The 20,215-nt window shown below is 41.1% G+C and overlaps 1 protein-coding gene across 5 annotated transcripts in view; it reads right to left on the bottom strand.

Moving 5' to 3' along the window:
- Positions 1 to 20,215, bottom strand: part of LOC106082758 (beta-galactoside alpha-2,6-sialyltransferase 1) — an 82,214-nt gene that overhangs the window by 29,268 nt on the left and 32,731 nt on the right. Inside the window, exon 1 of one of the 5 annotated variants that reach the window (XM_013245481.2) lies at positions 20,052 to 20,112. The exons of 1 other annotated variant lie outside the window; for it this stretch is intronic. The gene's annotated coding sequence lies outside the window, so the exon portion shown is untranslated. Of the gene's footprint in view, positions 1 to 19,566; positions 19,722 to 19,776; positions 20,113 to 20,215 lie in introns of those variants that run through there. 3 more of the 5 variants (XM_013245478.2, XM_013245480.2, XM_059370459.1) reach the window with 3 other exon arrangements.

Here is a 20,215-nt window from a genome sequence, read left to right as displayed (position 1 = left end):
GCCAATAGAGCACGCAAGTCTCATCCGATTTGGGAAAATTTTACATAAAGTGTTTTGTTATGACTTCACATAACTGTGTTAAGTATGGTTCAAATCGGTACACACCTGATACAGCAGCCCTATAAACCGATCTGGGATCTTGACTTCTTGAGTCTCTAGAGGGCGCAATTCTCATCCGATTTGGCAGAAATTTCGTACAACTGCTTCTCTCGTGACCTATAACATACGTGTTTAATATGGTCTGAATCGATCAATAGCTTGATACAGCTCCCATATAAACCCATCTCCCGATTTTCCTTCTTGAGCCCCCACAAGGCGCAATTCTTATCCTTTTATCCGAATGAACTGACTTTTACAATGTTTAGCATTCATTTATGGTCCGAATCGGACTATAACTTGATATAGCTCCAATATAATAACAGTTCTCTTTGTTTGTCTAAAAAGAGATACCGCGCATAGAACTCGTCAAATGCGATCCATGGTGAAGGGTGTATAAGATTCGGCCCGGCCGAACTTAGCACGCTCTTACTTGTTTTTGTTTTCAATTTCAATTGAACCCAAATCGTCCCTACCAGTACATCAGCTATTGCCACTGAACTTTAGTTTCTGTCATCCCAACACAAAAAACACCCTTTGCATGCGTACATAAACGAATATTGTACGCCATATTATGATACTCAGGGATATTATTACATGTGTTTTCTGGTGCTTGTCTCTTGGTACGTGTCATCGATGTTAGCCTACCTACTCCGTTCATTACATTTCACTTTCGTATCATTTTTCCTTGCCAACAACCCTTTGGAATGGAAATTCGACAACGACACCAACAACGACGCCTGTAGGCTTGTAGATGATTGTAATTTAATCGAACATTGAGTGAGACACTTGGTGTCCCCACATCCCTGGGGTCTTAAAAAGCACCAAATTGAAATGAGAAAGTCTTAATGCGACTATTATTGATTAATGTGATGTCGATAATTGCTAATTAATTATGTATCCAAAAAAGATACACACATACATAGCACATGTACTCGTGTAAGCCAAAATGGGGTATTCGATTTGTGAAAAGGCTGTAACTATAAGGAATATCTTTAGCCTATTGAAGAGCGTAAAGAGATAATAAGAGATAGAGGGGTAGTAGCTCATGCCCAGTATCAACCACGTATGGGTAATTATAGAAACCATGAGAGGCACAAGCTAAGTTATATGAATTCTGATTAAAATTCGGAATTTTATAAATTCGACAAACTTTTTACACCGTCATAAGAAATTTATTTCTAATTGTTAAAATATGAATTTTCCAGAAGAAGAGTGCCAGAAATGTTCGAAATATTGGAGTTTGGTTGTGAATAGTGGAAAGCTTTGTATTTATGTGGAGCTGCAAATGCAGCCAGGGGCATCCAGCTATTTCGAGAGGGGAATCTCAGTGGGGGGTCAGCTGGCACTAAATCTTGCACTAACCCTATAAAGTTTATATATTCTTCATCGTCGTAAAAATCTAAGACAATCTAGCCATGTTCGTCCGTCTATCCGTCCGTCCCTCCTTCTGTCCGTCCGTCTGTCTGTTGAAATCACGCTTCAGTCTTTAAAAATAGAGATATTGAGCTGAAACTTTGCACAGATTTTTTTTTTCTGTCCATAGGCAGGTTAAGTTCAAAGGTGGGCTGTATCGGACTATGTATTGATATAGGCCCCATAAAGACCGATCTGACGATTTAAGGTCTAAGACCATAAAAGCCACATTGATTATCCGATTTTGCTGAAATTTGGGGCAGTGAGTTGTGTTAGGCCACTCGGCATCCATCTTCAATTTTGTCCCGACCAGTGCAGATCAAGTCCACATCGAAATATTCATTTCCAATCCCATAAAGTTAATATATTTTTGATCGTCGTACAAATCTAAGGCAATCTAGCCATGCCCATCCGTGTATCCGTCCGTCGGTCTGTTTGTCTGCCCGTCTGTCTGTCTTATGAAATCATGCTATAGTCTTTAAAAATACAGATACTGAGCTGAAACTTTGCACAGATTAGTTTTCTATCCATAGGCAGGTAAAGTTCGAAGATGGGCTATATCGGACTATAACTTGATATAACCCCCATATAGACCGATCCGCCGTTTTAAGGTCTTAGGCCCATAAAAGCCACATTTATTATCGGATTTTGGTGAAATTTGGAACAGTAAGTTGTGTTAGGCCACTCGGCAACCTTCTTCAATTTGATCAGTCCAGATTTGGATATAGCTGCCATATAGACCGATCTCTCGATTCAAGGTATTGGGCTCATAAAAGGCGCATTTATTTTCCGATTTTGCTACAATTTGGGACAAGGAGTTGTGTTAGGTTCTTCGACATCCTTCTTCAATTTGGCTAAAGCTGGAATCATGAAGTTTGGTACGAATCATGAAATTTGGTATTAGCTTATAGACACAAAGCACACGAGGGTTTGGTTAAATTCTTACAAGTTTAAGATAAAATAAAAGTAACCGTTGAGCAGAGGGGATGTGTTTTCATTTTCAAAAGTCTTCAAAAAGAAAAAATATCTGTATCTCGGAATAGGTTCTGCCTATTACGCAAACATTTTAAAGCCTTTCAAGAGCAGACTCAAAATTGACTATAAAGGCGTGACAGCTGCGGTGGTGATATCGCACCGTAGCATTTTGTCAGCCCCTTCTATAGGTGTGGGTACTTTGGCACCCATAGATGAGAGGAATGCTTCAAGCGAACAACCAGTCGTCAGACTAACAAATGAGAGAGGGATAATCCAGAGGTATATGTAGTTCGTCCCCAGCCTTTAAGTAAAGGTGGTGTTTTCGTTTCAGATTCAGACAGCGACAGCCACAGTATCAAAGAACCAGTCCATGCAAACGAATTTGGAGATGATGACAGCGGCATGACGACAGTAGTAAGCGAGGGGTTTCCGGGGGTCGAAGAAGGAGTCTGAAGAACATGCACCGACAGCGCAATCGGGAGAAAGTGCAGGATGTTGGAAGGGATGGCACAGACATTCCTCTACGGAAGATGGAAAGAGAATCAGATCTTCCGAAGAGCATAACACTGCTAAAACGGTAAAAAAAAGAAAAAGAACTCTCCGTTTTCAAATACTCTGGAAAGACCAAGCCAGCCCTTCCACAATGAAGACTCTAGACAGTTGGAGACAAAATCAAAAAAGGAACGAAGGAAACACGCGCGGCCTCTTAGTCTTCATGGAGGTCTGTGACTTCCAAAAGGATGCCACAGCCACCACGAAAGAGGAAGATGGTCGCTGGAAAAGGTAAGGAGCAGCCCCTTACGCCAGAGGGGCAAGGAACCACAACAGATATGAACTGAGTTATGCAATCATCGATATCGGCAGTGTATCCGGTAGGATTCTAGCAGATAAATGACCAAGTGGCTAAGTGGAGGACCAGGTTTACGAGCGGATTAACGAACATGTGTAGAACTCTGAAGAAGATCCACCCATACAAATGATGAGCTGTGAGTATAAAGGGGACTTCTTTACGCTGCGATTTGCGTCAAGAGATGGGACAGCAAATTCGCAAAGAAAAGCTTAAAGGGATTCTAAGGCAAGCAAAACCAAGGTTTTATCGTGGAGCAATGGGAGGTCCTAACCAGGGATAAGAAGGAGAACAGAATTCTCCTTGTGGTGGGACAATCATTCAGAAGACTAAGATAGGCAAAGGTCGAAATATTGAAACATCAGTTTGTACAGTGACAGGATAAGGAACAGATGGATTAGTTGTGGGTTCCATTACAAAAATATAAGGGAGAAAGTGGCACAAGGAACGCCACGGGGGGCATTTTATCGCCACTACTATGGGTGACCACCATAAATGACCTATTAGGGATGTTGACTGAGGAGGAATTGGAACCCGTCTGCTATGCGGACGATGTTATAATACTTCTTAGGGGCAAGGATCCGAGCCAGCAATGCTGAAGGGAGCGTGATTACACTAAAACCTACATACGCCTCAGTAGTTTGTCGGACTGCTATGGAGAAAAAGTGCAACAGAAGGACCATACAACGGGTTCGGAGACCATATTGTCTTGGCATAGGCGGAGCGATGAGGACCACGCTCACTAAGACACTGGAAACTATTCTAGATAAACGACCCATTGATATACAGATTAAGTGCGAGGCAGCCGCTACGGCTATGAGACTTAAGGCGATGGGAGAATGGATAGAGGATAGGATCAAGTCATACCATCTCGGTATAATCTAGGCGACGATTGGAAACCTGTAAGGAAGGAAAGAGGTTTCAATGAAAGAACAGACGATTTGGCATTGAAGGCCAGAGGACTGCCGTCAATGAACTTGGTTAACCCGACGCCTTTCGGGTCCACGCAGTCCGAGTTAAAGGTGTCGGTGACCTACGCGAAACGGTGGAAGAGCGAAACGGTCGGTAGGACGATGAAAATCCTGTAGAGATCCGGATTGTGAAAATACGAGGCTATTACTGAAAGGAAGCAAGCAGGAGGTCAGAAAAGCTTTCGGTATCATAACCGGACACCAAGGACTGCGAGCTCATTTATACAAAATCGGTGCGGCAAGTTATAGCATGTATAGGACGTGTGTGGTAGATGAGATGGTGGAGCATGTCCTATGTCATTGCCCGGGACACAATACCAGACATAAACCAAATAAGGGGCGTGGTATAGAAAATAAATTAGGGGTTTTGTAAGCAGCATGGAATTCCTGATTGAAATTTTCTTTTTCGAGGATACTTTTTATTATTTAGAGCGCACAACAAGCCGATTAGTGGCTTTAGTGTTTGTCTATAGTGGCAGATGTGAATAAAAGGCGGAGATCCGAGCGATCCATAATTACGTTAGGTGGTGTGGTGTGAACATTTTTACGGACATTAAATAGACATTCGTGGTAATAAAAACCAGGACGGTAAGGTAACGAACAGTCTTGGAGGGCCTGAAGGAAATTAACGCCCTTTCTCAGGAAGGCATGATCCTTATCGTTTGGGTGTCGATCCATAGCGGCGTAAGGGGGAATGAAAGAGCAGACGACTTGGTTTTGAAGGCCAGAGGACTGCCATCAATAAACTTGGTTAACCCGAAGCCTTTCGGGTCGATACAGAGCGTGGTTGATAAACGGTATGGAACAGCGAAACGGTCGTTAGGACGACGAAATTGCTAGGGGGAGATCCGGATCATGAAAAGACGAGGCTCTTATTGAAAGCAAGTAATAAGAAGGTCAATATAGCTTTCGGACGAGGTATGGAAAGAAAGTGGGGATTTGGTAAGTAGCTCTGAATTCCTGCCTAAGATTTTCATTTTCGATGTCACTTTTTATTATTTAGAGCGAACAACAAAACGATTACTGGCCTAGTGTATGTCCATAGTGACATGGAGCGGATTAATATCCGCCTAGCCCTAACTTTAGCTAAGTTAACTTTCTCTTATTTCCTAAAAAGTTCTCTAAAGACAAAATTTCCTTGAAATTTTCGATAGAAAAAATTTAATTCAATGTTTTCTCTAAAGACGAAAAGGCCGCCCTATGATTTGATTTGTATTGAAAATTTCGATTCAACACCATGCAAGTCGGTTCAATGATAAAAATATATGCCACATTTGGTATGGATTTAGTTATAAATTGAGAATATACATCTAGAAGGCCATCGTAGCGCAGAGGTTAGCATGTCCGCCTATGACGCTGAACGCCTGGGTTCGAATTCTGGCGAAAACATTATGAAAATTTTCAGCGGTGGTTATCCCCTCCAAATGCTGGCAACATTTGGGAGTTACTGTGCAGCCATATAAAAACTTCTTCACAAAGAGGTGTCGCACTGCGGCACGCCGTTGGGACTCGGTCCCCTTATCATTGAGCTTAAACTTGAATCGGACAGCACTCATTGATATGTGAGAAGTTTGCCCCTGTTCCTTAATGGAATGTTCATGGACAAATTTGCATACATCTATGGGGTAATAGGCATTTAAGGTTCTTGCTTTTACTTTCATCTGGTATATTAAAGTTCTTTGGTGCGTATACGTCATATATGGTTCACATCACATAACTCATACGACAGGGTGCACTTGACAAAGCGATTTGTTAATGCCATTGTAACATCTCAGTTGTCATGGACAGTAGTGTGAGTGTGTATCAGTCTTGTGTTTTGCTGTTGTTGTTTTGACAGTTTCTACATCTCCTCGCTAAGAAACTTATCGCATCTTTGACATCTTTCTTGTTGCCATTGTGTTCTGTTGTGTATTTAGCTTTGCTAATTAAATTGAATACAATGCTATTGTCACTTTACGCTTAGTGGAATATTCTTAGCATCTGGTTGTTATTATTGTTGTTGTTGCTACTGCTGTTGATGATGGAGTTTTTTTCCTCGATTCTCTTTAAATGGGGTTTTCATTTGCATTAACCTTAGCTCGACAGCTAATAGCGAAGACATGGCTGAATGGTTGGATGGTTGTGCTAAAAGAAAGGATGGTCCAGCAACGAAAGAAAACCCAAATACAAAATGGGGCAAGCAAGTGACATCTACACATCCATCCAAAGAAATCTCTATGGCGTTTGTGTTGAGCAAAAAACACAACAAAAAAAAAACAGAAATGGAATCAACAAAACAACGACGATGGTAAGGAAAATAGAAACTGAAACAAAACAAACAATGAAATCTTTATCATCGCTGTTAATGTCTGTGTGCGCTTTTAACCTTTTTTTCTCTCGTTCTTGTTGTTGTTTGTGTGCGCTTGTCTTGGGCCCTTGTTTCATTATTGTTATTGGCGTTGTTGCTGTTGCTGCCATCGCAGCTTAAACGTGCTCAGGCATAAGGCCTTTCTTATTTTTTTACTTTGACATTGCCGTGCATGGTATGTTATCGCCCCAAAGCAACCTTGTTACCCCTCCACCCTTCACTCGCTCTTTTTTCCATTTGAGTTAACATTAATTATTTATTGGACAACTTTTTGTTGTTGTTCTTGTTGCTGGAACTGGCATTGGTGTTGCTGCTGCTGATATTTTGACATTATTTTTAATCCAAACATTTCTTTCCCTTAAAAGCTTTCGAACAGACTCTGCCTGGGAGTGTGTTTGGGAGATTAAGAATTTTCTGTGGGGGCTATGGGGGCTATGCCTTGGCAGCGGTAAAGGTGGCGGCTGCCTTTATTTGTTTTCCCCAAACTCAGTTCAAACAACCTGTCCAAAAACAATGTAAACACTCATCATTGTAAAATATACATACCCACACATAAGCCCACACGATTATGTTCACCCACACTCTCATTTCACATTTCAACACACTGAGAGGTCTACTTTATGGAAAATTTCTGTTAAAGAAGTCGTTCGAATGAATTAGACCATTCTGGAATGCGTGAGTTACATGAAGACCTTACAAACTTCCCCGCTCATTTGGAACTTTTTTGCTTTTGTCTGAGAGAGCCCCAAGACATGCCACAAATTCCTTTGCCCCCCATGTACTTTCAGCCAAAGGCCATAACAGTCTTTTGAAAGGTCATTTAAAGACATTTATTAGCACGAAATAAATATCCTTAAACGATTAATCAAACTTAGGTTAAAGCTTTACGATGTGTGTGCGTGTGTGTGTGTGTGTGTGTGGCAGTGGCAAAAGGAATTGACTCCCAGCATACAAACCACAGAGGACTGCTAATGCTTTTTAGGAATAATGGTGACATATTTTGGCATGAGGTAACACAACCTTGGAAACTGGAAATTGCATCAATTTATTAGATGAAGAAAAACATCTAGGCAGAACATGAGCCTTAGCAATATGAATCTTTCATCAACTCCAACCATTTGCGGAGTAACAAACATGCTAATATCAACAAGGGACGAATCTCATCTAATCTTCACTGTGTATTATGTTTGTCAAATTCTAGGGGCGATTTTTTTCTATAAGCAAAAACTATTTAAATTGAAATTCATAACAGAAGGCTTTAAACAAAATTTTGTCACTATAACTTTTGTACCAGTACCTAATGAAAAGTCACAGTTACTGAAAAGTCATATTAGGGTATACACTCGATTAATCGTTATTCGATTAATCGGTTATATGTAACCTTTCAAATAATCGATTGATTGAAAATGGCTCATTTTCAAATAAACAAATAATCGAATAATTTAGGACGGTTAATCGATTAACCGTTTGAATGTTAACAAGAAAAAAGGCATTAAGTTCGGCCGGGTCACCTCAGGTACATATGTAAACCACCTTTCGTCACAATGCTGTGAAAATTGAATAACTTATGCTCTCTAATTCGGCACGGACATTGAATGGTCTAATAAATATTGGGTTGCCCAAAAAGTAATTGCGGATTTTTCATATAGTCGTTGTTGACAGATTTTTTCACAGCTTGTGACTCTGTAATTGCATTCTTTCTTCTGTCAGTTATCAGCTGTTACTTTTAGCTTGCTTTAGAAAAAAAGTGTAAAAAAGTATATTTGATTAAAGTTCATTCTAAGTTTTATTAAAAATGCATTTACTTTCTCTTAAAAAATCCGCAATTACTTTTTGGACAACCCAATATAAGTCACTGTTCAATTTTATAGAACAAACTATTGGTCCTTTTGGCAGCTATATTCAAATATAAACTGATCTGAAACGTATGGGACGGGGATGTCGAAAAGCCTAACACAAGTCACTGCGTCAAATTTCAACGAAATCGGATAATAACTGCGCTTTTTATAGGACCAAGACTTTAAATAGAAAGATCTTTCTATATGGCACCTATAACCAAATCTAGACCGATTTGGACCAAACTAAACTAGGATGTAATAATCATCCCATTTCATTATATCTCTACTACTATATCTGTAGTTATATCTTAATAGTGGCTGGTCTCGATCATATTCTATTCAGGTCCGAAAACTCATATACAAGTAACATATTCAGACAATAAATCTACTTTTTTATAGGATTAAGACCCTAAATTAGAAGATCGGTCTATGTGACAGCTATATTTATATAATCTGATCTGACTCATATGTGGGTCGGATGGCGGGAGGCCTTAACCTACTCAAATGCAAATTTTGCCCATGAACATTCCACTAAGGAACAGGGGCAAACTTCTCACATATCAATGAGTGCAGTCCGATTCAAGTTAAAGCTCAATGATAAGAGACCTCCTTTTTATAGCCGAGACCAAAAGGCGTGCTGCAGTGCGACACCTCTTTGGGGAGAAGTTTTACACGGCATAGTACCTCACAAATGTTGCCAGCACCAACGCTGAAATTTTTTTTAATAAATAAAGTCTTTATGGGCTTCAGACGATAAATCAGGAGATCGATCCATATGGCAGCTATATCTAAATATAGTCCAATCAGAACTATATTTGGGTCCTATGTTGGAAGGCCTAAAACTACTCACTGTTTCCAATTTCAGCGAAATCGGTTAAAAAAAAAAGCTTTTATGGGACCATATTTGGATATAGCTGCTATATAGACCGATCTGCCGATAAAGGGCTCAATGCCCATAAATGCTTTATTTTTTATCCGATTTCACTGAAACAGTGAGTAGTTTAAGGCTCCCTGACACCCGGTGCCCTAGGTTGTCCTTCTTGCCCCTTGGTAGGCCCCTAAAGTTGGTTACCTCGGCATTTTAAAAATTATCCGGCTGCCCAATTTTCATTTGTGAGTAGATTTTCAAAATTCTGCATACTGCTCAGAAGTCCCTACAAAAAAGTTCGCTTGAGGTCTACAATATATATTCCAGTCTAGGGGATTTTCGACTCAAAAAATTTTTTAATTTTTGTATTTTTGGCCGAGACAGGCTTTGTATTTTTCACTTTACGAATGCATTTTTTGGTTCGATTCTCATTTTGAAGAATTATTTGGATTGGGGGCAAACTTTCCAAAGATATTGCAACAAAGCTGTCCATCTGTCTGTGCTATACCGCCAGACTTTTTAGAGATTTTTGCAAACTCTCATCCACACAAGCCTTTTTCACCACAAACCTCCTTCCCACAAACTTTCTTCTCACAAACCTTCTTGCCACAAACCCTCATCCCACACACCTTCTTCCTCAAAAACATTCGTCACCACAAAACCTGCAAAAGTCCTATCCCGGAGTCCAGCGCAACATCAACGCCATTTCCATTGCAATGACCCGTAGGACTCCTATCATAAGCCTGAGGTTATGGTTCCTCAGCTCCAAATTAAGCGGCGTATTTATATCCTAACCCACTTCTGTGGACGCGTTGACACAAGTACACCGATCGAATCACAATAGTGATTCATCCGTTCATCTATCTGGCAGTTTGTTTCTCTGTCTATCTGCTCGTCGGTTTGCCTGTCTTACAGTCTCGCTGTTTGTCTGTCTGTCTATTTGTCCGTCTGACTATCTGTCTGTCTTCCCATCCGACTATCTGTCCTCCTGTGTATCTGCTTGGAAACCACAGCCTGAAAAAAACGCTATATTTTTCGAAATACCGAGGTGTCCAACTTTAGGGCCTTGCCAAGAGTCGTCCGGACCAACTAGGGCCTTGAACTTTTGCACATGATATCGATGACACTTCACATGTACCCATTTCAAATTCGTACAAGTTTTTATCGATACTGTCCCACTATTCACCCGTACGGAAGTCTATATAACTACGATCCAAGATCTCCATTAAGACCTCACTCCGGAGCGCCTATGCAACCCGGATATATCTCTCTATCTCCCACCGGAAGAACGACATTTCTAACTCCTGAAATAGGGCGCCTCGGTAGCCGAGTTGGTAGCGTGCTTGAATTACCAGTGCAGGGGTCGTGGGTTCGATTCCCGCCGGAAGGCTTGGCCTGTCGCTACTATAGTATCACAATGGACTTAAAATTGTCTAAGTGAGTCTGTAAAGGACTACCACTCTTTCCTAACCTTACCTTCGATGCTAAACGCCTGGGTTCAAATCCTGGCGACAGTTAAAAAATCTATTCAGCGATAGGTCCCTTGCAAATTCAATGCAAGTTTGCCATCAGCATGCCATTAAGGAACGGGGGCAAACTTCTCAACTATCAATGAATGCTGTCCGATTATTAAGCTGAATTATAAAGGACCTCCTTTTTACAGTCGAGTCCAAAGGTATTCACCTCTTTGGGGAGAATTTTTTACATGGCATAGTAGCTCACAAATTTCGTCAGCATTAGAAGGGGATAACCACCGCTGAAAATTTTTATTTTGTTTTCAGGATTCGAAACTAGGCAATCAGCGTCATGCCAACCTCTGCGCTACATCGGACATCATGCATTTATATGAGAAAAATTGTCCCCTTTCCTTAATCCCATTCTAGGAAGGCCCCTAGAAAACGCCAAACATTCTCCGTCTGGTGAACCCCTCGAGCCCAATACAATGGAGTTTAAAAAGGATCCAAAGACCGGATAGCATGGAAATCATAGGAGCGTGAAGAAAGCTAAGCTGAATACCAATCTTATTGAGGTCATAACTGTGCCGCCAAGGGTTGCAAACTCGCAGAAGGAGGCCAGATACGGCCTAAGTTTCTTAAAGGATACTGTAGAGGCGCAGGGAATGGATGGAATACTTCGAGGCAATAAGCTGAGACTGCAGGACGAGTGTAAATACTATCAGGTGAAGGTCAGTGCCATTGCGATAACTGCAAGGTAAATCGTGGGGAACAGCCTTCCAAACTCAGGATTTGTCTAGACAGTATATCAGCGATCAATGACATTCCTGGAATATAGAAGGTGGACAATTATGCTAAAAAAACTCGTTCTCCGCAAGGAAACCGAATGCCACATCCACTTTTTGAACTGCTGGACATAGTAAAGGGCATGACCAGTGCAAAGTCGATGGCGGGTTGGGAATTTGTAAATGGACCGAAAAAAACATATAGAAATTACAGGCACTACTAACAGGACATATATCCAGGCATTGTGCGATACGCCCTATGGCGGCGCACATGGAAATCACGCATAATGTATGCTATTGAACCTTTGACGGGGAGGAGACGATCGAGCACTTTCTTTGTTCGTGTTCGGGTCTGTAAGGTGCGTTGGAAAACTTGGAGAGGTTTTTTTTTCTTCTACCATACTGATCTCCTTCTTACTTCCTTTCAGCAATAGCCTCGTCCTCTGACGATCCTGTTCTCCCCATATAATTTTTGTCGCCTTGCCGACTGTTTCGCTGTTCCACAGGGTTACCTGCGTCTTCGTCGCCCACGCCCTTAGCTCGGCCTGCGTCGACCCGATAGGCTTCGGGTTAACCAAGTTTATTGACGGCAGTTCTCCGGCCTTAACTGCCAAATCGTTTGCCATTTGATTTCCCCTACTCCGTTATGGCCCGGAACCCAAACGATGCGGATCGTGCCATCCTCAGAGAAGGCGTTAATATCCTTCTTACATTACAACACTGGTCGTGAACTTACCCTCCTGGTTGATACTGCCCTTATGGCCAGTTTATTGTCCTTAAAGATTTTCATACTCGACGCCCTCGCGTTACCAGCACACCACCTCACGCATCCCGTTATTGCCCGGATCTCCGCCTGCAGGACCGTATTATGGTCAGGCAGTCCACAACAGGTCTCAGTCCCTGGGTTCTCAATGTAGACCGCCAGGCCCACTTTGTCCTCTAGCTTTGATCCATCCGCGTAACATAATCTTCCAGGTGGCAATACTAGGGTTCTGTCAATCCAAGACTGTACCGCTGGCAGCAGTGCCACGCACTCGACCTCTAGTGTCGCCTCAGGTATCCGCTCGGAAACCTCTTCCCTTCCTTCCAGGAAACCTCTTCCATCCCTTCCATCGTCGCCTCGATTATACAGCGATGGCATTACCTGCTCCTATCCTTAACCCATTTGGCGCCCTACCTGGCCAATATTTTCACAGCAAGCCTAGGATTTCCATATACTCCGAAAGCCTGGCAGGAGGCAAGGGTGGTATTAATACCCAAGCCCGGCAAGTTGCGCGACACCAAAGGTCTACGGACCTTTAAGCCTTACGTCCTTTCTACTCAAAACCATGGAACGTATTGTGAACACCATGGTAAAGAGTAGGACATCCAGCGAACTGCTCAAATACAAACAATATGCCTATGTCAAGAGAAAATCGGTGGCGATCTGCACGAGGTTCTACATAAAATAGAAGATTCCTTCGATGCCAAAACGTTTGAAGCTTCGCAATGATTCCTTTACCATAAATTCTGTAATAAGCCTTCGATCAACATCATTATTCCAAGATTAAAAGGTTTGAAGCTTCTCAAGGATTGCTTCACACTAAATTCTGAAATGATAAGCCTTCGATCAACATCATTAGTCCAAGATTGCAGTGTCATTGGTCCAAGATTGCGTGATCCTGGAATAATGATGTTGATCAAAGGTCTAACTCGATCCATAACCTGATATAGCTCCCATATAAACCAATCGCCCGATTTTATCTTTTCAGTCCCTATAGGACGCAATTCTTATACGATGCACAATGACTTCTACTATGGTCTTCAACATTTAAAACAAGTATGGTCCGAATCGCTGCATAACCTGATATAGCTCCAACATCATAGCAATTATTTTCCATTATCCATTGTTTGCCTATAAAGATATACCGGGCAATGAACTTGACAAATTCAATTCATGGTGCAGGGTATATAAGATTTGGCCCGTCCGAACTTAGAACGCTTCTACTTGTTATAACTCTTCATCTCCCCAACTAGTCTGTAGGTCTGATTTGGAGACTTACACCTTTTCTTTAATACCTCAGTCACTTTTTTCTCGCTAGCAATGGGTCAAACTTTGAATATTTTGTCAAATATTTTCTACAGTTTCTCGAAGGATCACAGTTTATAAAGCAATGCCTAGCAATTTTACTGCAACAAATATTTTTTTACTCCTTATATGAAAATTGTCATTTAATACTCGTATGTTAAAATCATTATTAAGGATTGTTCATAGCTAAACTCCCACACAAAGACATGTTTTAAATGAAATCCAGTTTTTTTTTCTGAACAAATTCACTTTATTGCAACCGTATTATCATGCCTTAACTTTATTACATGTCATAAACTTTTTGATAGCCCAAATTGATGTGTTTTATATTCTAAGGGACTCTAGGAGAATATGTAATGTGTATGCGCATAGAAAAATTAAAAAATAAATATATTTGGGACCACTTGAATCGAGTACGAAAGAGCACATAAACACAACCAAATAACATATCAACTTAAAGGGCCGTAAGGACCCTAATACCAACACTAGGACATGTTCCAAGGAAGGAATCGTTCTAAATGAAATTAACAAGGAAACTAAAAACTGTTTGTAATTCGATAGAGTTATGCTTCCACATATTGTACATAAAAAGGCAACAGAGGTATTTGTTTATTTGCCTTAGGTTGAAAACACACAAACACTAATAAGCCCTTCCACTCAACAAGCCCTTAAGGATGCGGCTTATACAAATATTGTCTTTCCATTTTTAACACATCGAAATATTGAGCTGAAACCTTTTAAAGTAATTTAAAAGATATTGTACCACCCGAAAGGCCACCATACTTTGAGGATAAAGAGCAAGGATGAGACACAACCCTGTGAAGACATCTAAAATCAAAGAGGAATTCCGAAAAAACACTTGTTGTGATATACCCACCAAATTGGCATTTTCAAAAGTAATAGGTATCAGGGTCGTAGCTAGGGGGTTGCCCTAGGGCCCGAGCCCGCCTCCGGGGAGACAACTAAATCCAAAGAGGAATTCCCTAATAAAAAACACTTATTGTGCCATACCCACCAAATTGGCATTTTTTAAAAGCAATGGGTATCAGGGTCGCCTCCCCCCTAAAATCCCTACTTGTCCAATGTTAGCTCCTATAGGAACTTATTATTGTTTTAAAGTTGTATTATGGCCCCCAGCCCCACAAAACTAAATCCTGGCTACGTCCCTGATGCGTATGATAGAAAAAGTAGAAAATTGGGAGCAAATCCAAAATTAAAGAAATCTTTAAAAAAGTTAAAAAAATTCACTAATTAGTTAGCAGAGTGAAGTAATCATCATGTAATCTTTTCGGGCTTATTGGACTGATGATGAAGCTTTGAAATCACAATCTCCGTAGCCTGCCCCATGCATTTTAGCACACCTTATTGCCCTAACTTTTTAAAAACGTCCTTTATTGTGCTGTCTTAAACACACCTATACGGGAAGGGGTGGAACTACCGCTCTCTTCGGATGCCAAGTACCTGGTCGTGATTCTTGATCAAAAACTCGTTTGGAGGAGAAACGTCGAAGAAAGGGTCAAAGGGTCTGATTGCGCTCTACTCCTGTTGCAACTCGATAGGATGGAGTTGGGTGCTAAGGTAGAGCTGGCAAAATATCGATGGCATTATCGATACTACCGATATTTCATGCTTTGTCTGAATATCGATTAATGTTGTTTCTATCGATACTATCGGCAAAGTTAAATTTGTTGAAAAATTTTAACAAATATATGCGATCCGGCACTGAACATGTTCTATAATGTCCATTGCGCCTATAGAGGGCGTAGTTTTCATCCGATTGATCTAAAATTATGTACAATGATTTCTCTCATGATTTCCAACTGATTTTATTAAATTTGGTTTTTGATTCAGTCTATGCATTGATATTCATTCTATATAAATCAATTTCGTGATTTTTAATTCTCATTTTCGTTTGAAATATAGGTGATGGGAAATTAACGATAGTATAGATACTATCGATATTTATTATTAAAAATATCGATAGTATCAAATGTTGCGATTATCGATAGTTTGCCAGCTCTAGGCTAAGGCCGTTGAGCTGGATGTTAACGGCGGTCATTCAGCCAATTCTCGCATATGGTTGTTTTATGTGCACAAAGTTCTGGACAACTATGCCCTTCGCAGGATGATCGAGTAGGTACAGGGTACCGCGGTAGTGCTAATCTCTGGGACAAGGAAAAGTGCCGTGAAAGAGGCCCTGTGAGGCAAAAAAATGAGACTGAGGGAGTCAGCTACATGGCGCTCCTTTAATTTCATTCATTCTTCTGTTCGGCAGGAGGAGAGTCATGCCGCTTGGCGCCACGCTGTATGCGGTGCGACTGATTATTTACCAGGGGAGTCCTTCTTTGTCGATGGGTTGGAAGTCGTTTTCCAGAAAAGGCATCTCTGGGTTGGGGGCACTCCGCCCTTCACGGGACCCCTGTTTATACGGATGGGGGCTCTGCAGCAGGAGTCTACATTGAATTCCTTGAAATCAGGAAATCTTATAGACTTTTATATGAGTGCAGCGTCTTAAATTCAGAGGCACTGGGGACGATGTTGATGCGGGAGCGGTGGCCCAATCAGACTGTCACGATATTCGTGGACAATCAGGCAACGCTGAAGTCGCTGGCGTTGGGTCACGTGAGGTAAAAACTGGTTAAAAGATGAAAAAAGCTTTTCCAACCATGGATAAAGCGGTCAGGCCCTGCTGGGTCCCAGAGTAAGATGGGGAACGAAGCGGCCGACGAGATGGTCAGGACTACGCGAATAAGGTGAGCCGTAGTGCTTTTGGTTATAACGTGTCAAAGGCCCTATTGCCGTGTATTTCGCGAAACAGGACGTCGCTTATCCTGGCGGCTAAGAAAGCATGACTAAGCACTGCTAAAAAGATTCCTGGCTGCTCATGGCGACATCAGGTCAATGAAGTCGCGCTGGGAGCAGGGAGTGGAAGACTTCTGCTGGATGTGCGATGATGAGAAGGTGTTGGAGACGGTCGAGCAACGGTTGTGTCATTGCCCTGCAATTGGGAGGAAAAGACACAGGATACTGCGTGAACACATCTTTTCAAGCCTGGATCCTTGCAAGCTTTGTCACCTTGTCATTCTGGAGTTCTGTAGAGGCCTACTCTCAACGGTGATTTTTTCTTCTTGTCATATGCTTTAGTATCGCTTTACTGTCTTTATTTGCTGTGTAGCGTTCTGTGTTGTAGGTTTATCTATTTTTATACCCTCCACCACAGGGGGAATACTAATTTTGTCATTCCGTTTGTAACACATCGAAATATTGATCTGAGCACTACGTTTCCTCAATAAGGCGATTTCGATATCTGACAAGCTCAAATACTTGGGTGTGATCTTGGACAGGAAACTGAATTGGAAGTGTCACATTCAGGAGCGTACTGAGAAGGCTCACAGATGTTGGGCACTATGTAGACGGGCCGTAGGCTCGAAAAGGGGCCTGAATCTGAGGATAGTCCACAGGGTCTACAGGAGCGTGATTAGACCAATACTTACTTACGCCTCAGTAGTTTGGTGGACTGCTATGGAGAAAAAGTGCAACATAATGGTCCTTATGTTCATGTTAAGAGAACATGTTGTCTTGGAATAGGCGGAGCGGTGAGGACCACTCTCACTAGAGCACTGGAGACTATTCTAGATATCCGACCCATTGACATTCAGATTAAGTGTGAATTTGCCACTGCGGTTATGAGACTTAAGGCGATGGGAGAATGGGTTGAGGATGGGAACAGCTCATACCATGGCGGTATAATCGAGGCGACGATAGGAAACCTTGAAGGAAGGGAAGAGGTTTTCGATCGGATACTTGAGATGAACCTTGAAGTCGAGTGCGAGGCACTGCTGCCATCGGCACAGTCTTGGATTGATGGAACCCTAGTATTGCCATCTGGAAGATCATGTTACAGGGATGGATCAAAGCTAGAGGACAGCCTGGGGGTTTACATTGAGAACCCAGGGACTGAGATCTGTTATAGACTGCCTGGCCATAATACGGTCTTGCAGGCAGAGATCCGGGAGATCACGTGCGTGAAGTGATGTGGTGCCAACGCGAGGACGTCGAGTGTGAACATCTTTACCGACAGTAAAATTGCCATAAGGGCAATAACAACCAGGACGGTAAGTTCACGAACAGTTTTACAGTGTAAGAAGGAGATTAATGCCTTCTCTAAGGATGGGAAAATGCGCATCGTGCGAAATTTCGTACATCGAACTGTTACTTGTATAGAGCTTCTCGACAATTGAACCAAACATGATTAAGATCGGACTATATTTGGATATTAATATGAATATAGTAAATAAATTTTCCTAATAAATGTATCCATGATGGTGGGCATCAAAAGTTCGGCACGGCGGAACTTAAAACGTTTTTACTTGTTATACCCTCCCCCATAGGATGGGGGTATACTAATTTCGTCATTCTGTTTGTAACTACTCGAAATACTCGGCAGAGACCCCATAAAATATATATATTCTTGATCGTCGTGACATTTTATGTCGATGTAGCCATGTCCGTCCGTCCGTTTGTCTGTCGAAAGCATGCTAACTTTCTAAGGAGTACAGCTAGCCGCTTGAAATTTTGCACAAATACTTCTTATTAGTATAGGTGGGTCTGGATTGTAAATGAACCATGTCGGTCCATGTTTTGATATAGCTGCCATATAAACCGATCTTGGGTCTTGACTTCTTGAGCCTCTAGAGGGCGCAATTCTTATCCGATTGGATTGAAATTTTCAAACAACTGTGCTAAATAAGGTTCAAATAGGTCAATAACCTGATATAGCTGCCATATAAACCGATTTTGAATCTTGACCTCTTGAGTCACTGGAAGGCGTAATTCTTATCCGATTTGAATGAAATTTTGCACGAAGTATTTTGTTATGATATCCAACAACTATGCCAAGTATGGCTCAAATCAGTCCATAACCTGATATACCGATCTGGGGACTTGATTTCTTGCGCTTCTAGAGGGCGCAATTCCTATCCGATTTAGCTGAAACTGTGCATGACGTATCCTCTCATGACCATCAACATACGTGTTTATTATAGTCTGCTTCGGTCTATAGCCGGATATAGCTCCCATGTAAATCGATCTCTCTATTTTACTTCTTGCCTTCAAAGGGCGCTGGCTGACATTTTAAACAGGTCTCCAACACATAATTTAATTGTGGTCCGAACCGGACCATATCTTTATATCGCTCTAATAGCAGAGCAAATCTTTTCTTTTATCCTTTTTTTGCCTAAGAAGAGATGCCGGGAAAAGAACTCTACAAATGCCATCCATGGTGGAGGGTATATAAGATTCGGCCCGGCCGAACTTAGCACGCCTTTACTTGTTTTTTTTTCTGCTTTAAGCCTCAAAATGTTCCCATTGTTCGATTTCCCAAATAAATAAATGTCACATATAAAAAGTATCTATGGAAACCTTAAAACAAGTATTTTTGGGATCACTTGAATGACCATTTCTCTTGAATTGAAATGGGAAACCCAAATACAACAAACACTCATAGAAACATCAAATGTCCACTTGAATGTCCGAATAGACCCAAAACACCAACACCATTTCACACACATTTCGAGGATAAAGCAGTTTATTTTAATGAAATTTTAAGCGAAATTGAAATGAGTTCAAGCAAAACCAAAAAAATAAAAAATACCCACACACAGCCACTAGCACAAACAATTCCGTTATTATTTGAAAAGGTTTCTCATTTCGCATGGATAAAGTGGCAACAGAAGAAATTATTTCATTGCACGTTTCCAGTTGTTGTATATTTTTGTTGTATTTTCTTTCTATATTTTTTGATAAATAGAATAACATCACATCACTTGTAAGTATGTATGTGTGTTGCGCTATATATACTAGGCACGTAAAAGTCGTGTTATTTTGTATTTAAATACAAACCCATATGTACATATGTATGTGTGCAACTTTTTATAAACGCACTCATTCGATATACAATACATAGAGGCACCTACATCGAGTTGTTTGTTTCTTTGTATATACATATATATTTATTTTTTTTATTATATGTTATTATAGTATGTGTGACCATACACATCTAGGATATGAAATGTGATTTTATAATTAGCATCGCGTGCCGCTTCGCATTACCGTTTCGTATTTTAATCAAAAGTAACTACAAATGTCGGTGTTTGTTTGTTTGCCCGCATGCTTGTGTGAGTGCGAGTATGTGCACAAGCACTTGACCAAGTCTCAATTAAAATGGCCAAGAGCAGCGTTGATTCTTAACGACTTGTAGTGTTGTTTGCTTCACTTTGGTTTTCCTTTCTTTTTTGTTTATTTATTTTTTTTTTTTTTTTTTTGCTAAGCGGTTTCCTCTTTCTCATTACACGCTCGCTTAAGCCATATTTAAAAATTCCGCTTACTTTGAACTTTGCTTTTAATGCGTACCCGACAACTTTCCCTTTCACCAGTCAAAACGTGTCTGAGCACTATACACCATGGTGCTGATATGGTCAACCTTAAATTGCCTAACAGCATTGCGTGTCCTTAACAGTGATGTTAGCTCAACTCAACATTCATTCATAGA

This window comes from Stomoxys calcitrans, chromosome 5 (genome assembly GCF_963082655.1).
Source record: "Stomoxys calcitrans chromosome 5, idStoCalc2.1, whole genome shotgun sequence".
Classification (NCBI taxonomy): Eukaryota; Metazoa; Arthropoda; class Insecta; order Diptera; family Muscidae; genus Stomoxys; species Stomoxys calcitrans.
Note: the sequence above shows the minus strand (reverse complement) of the source record. Positions and strands in the feature narration are given on the sequence as shown.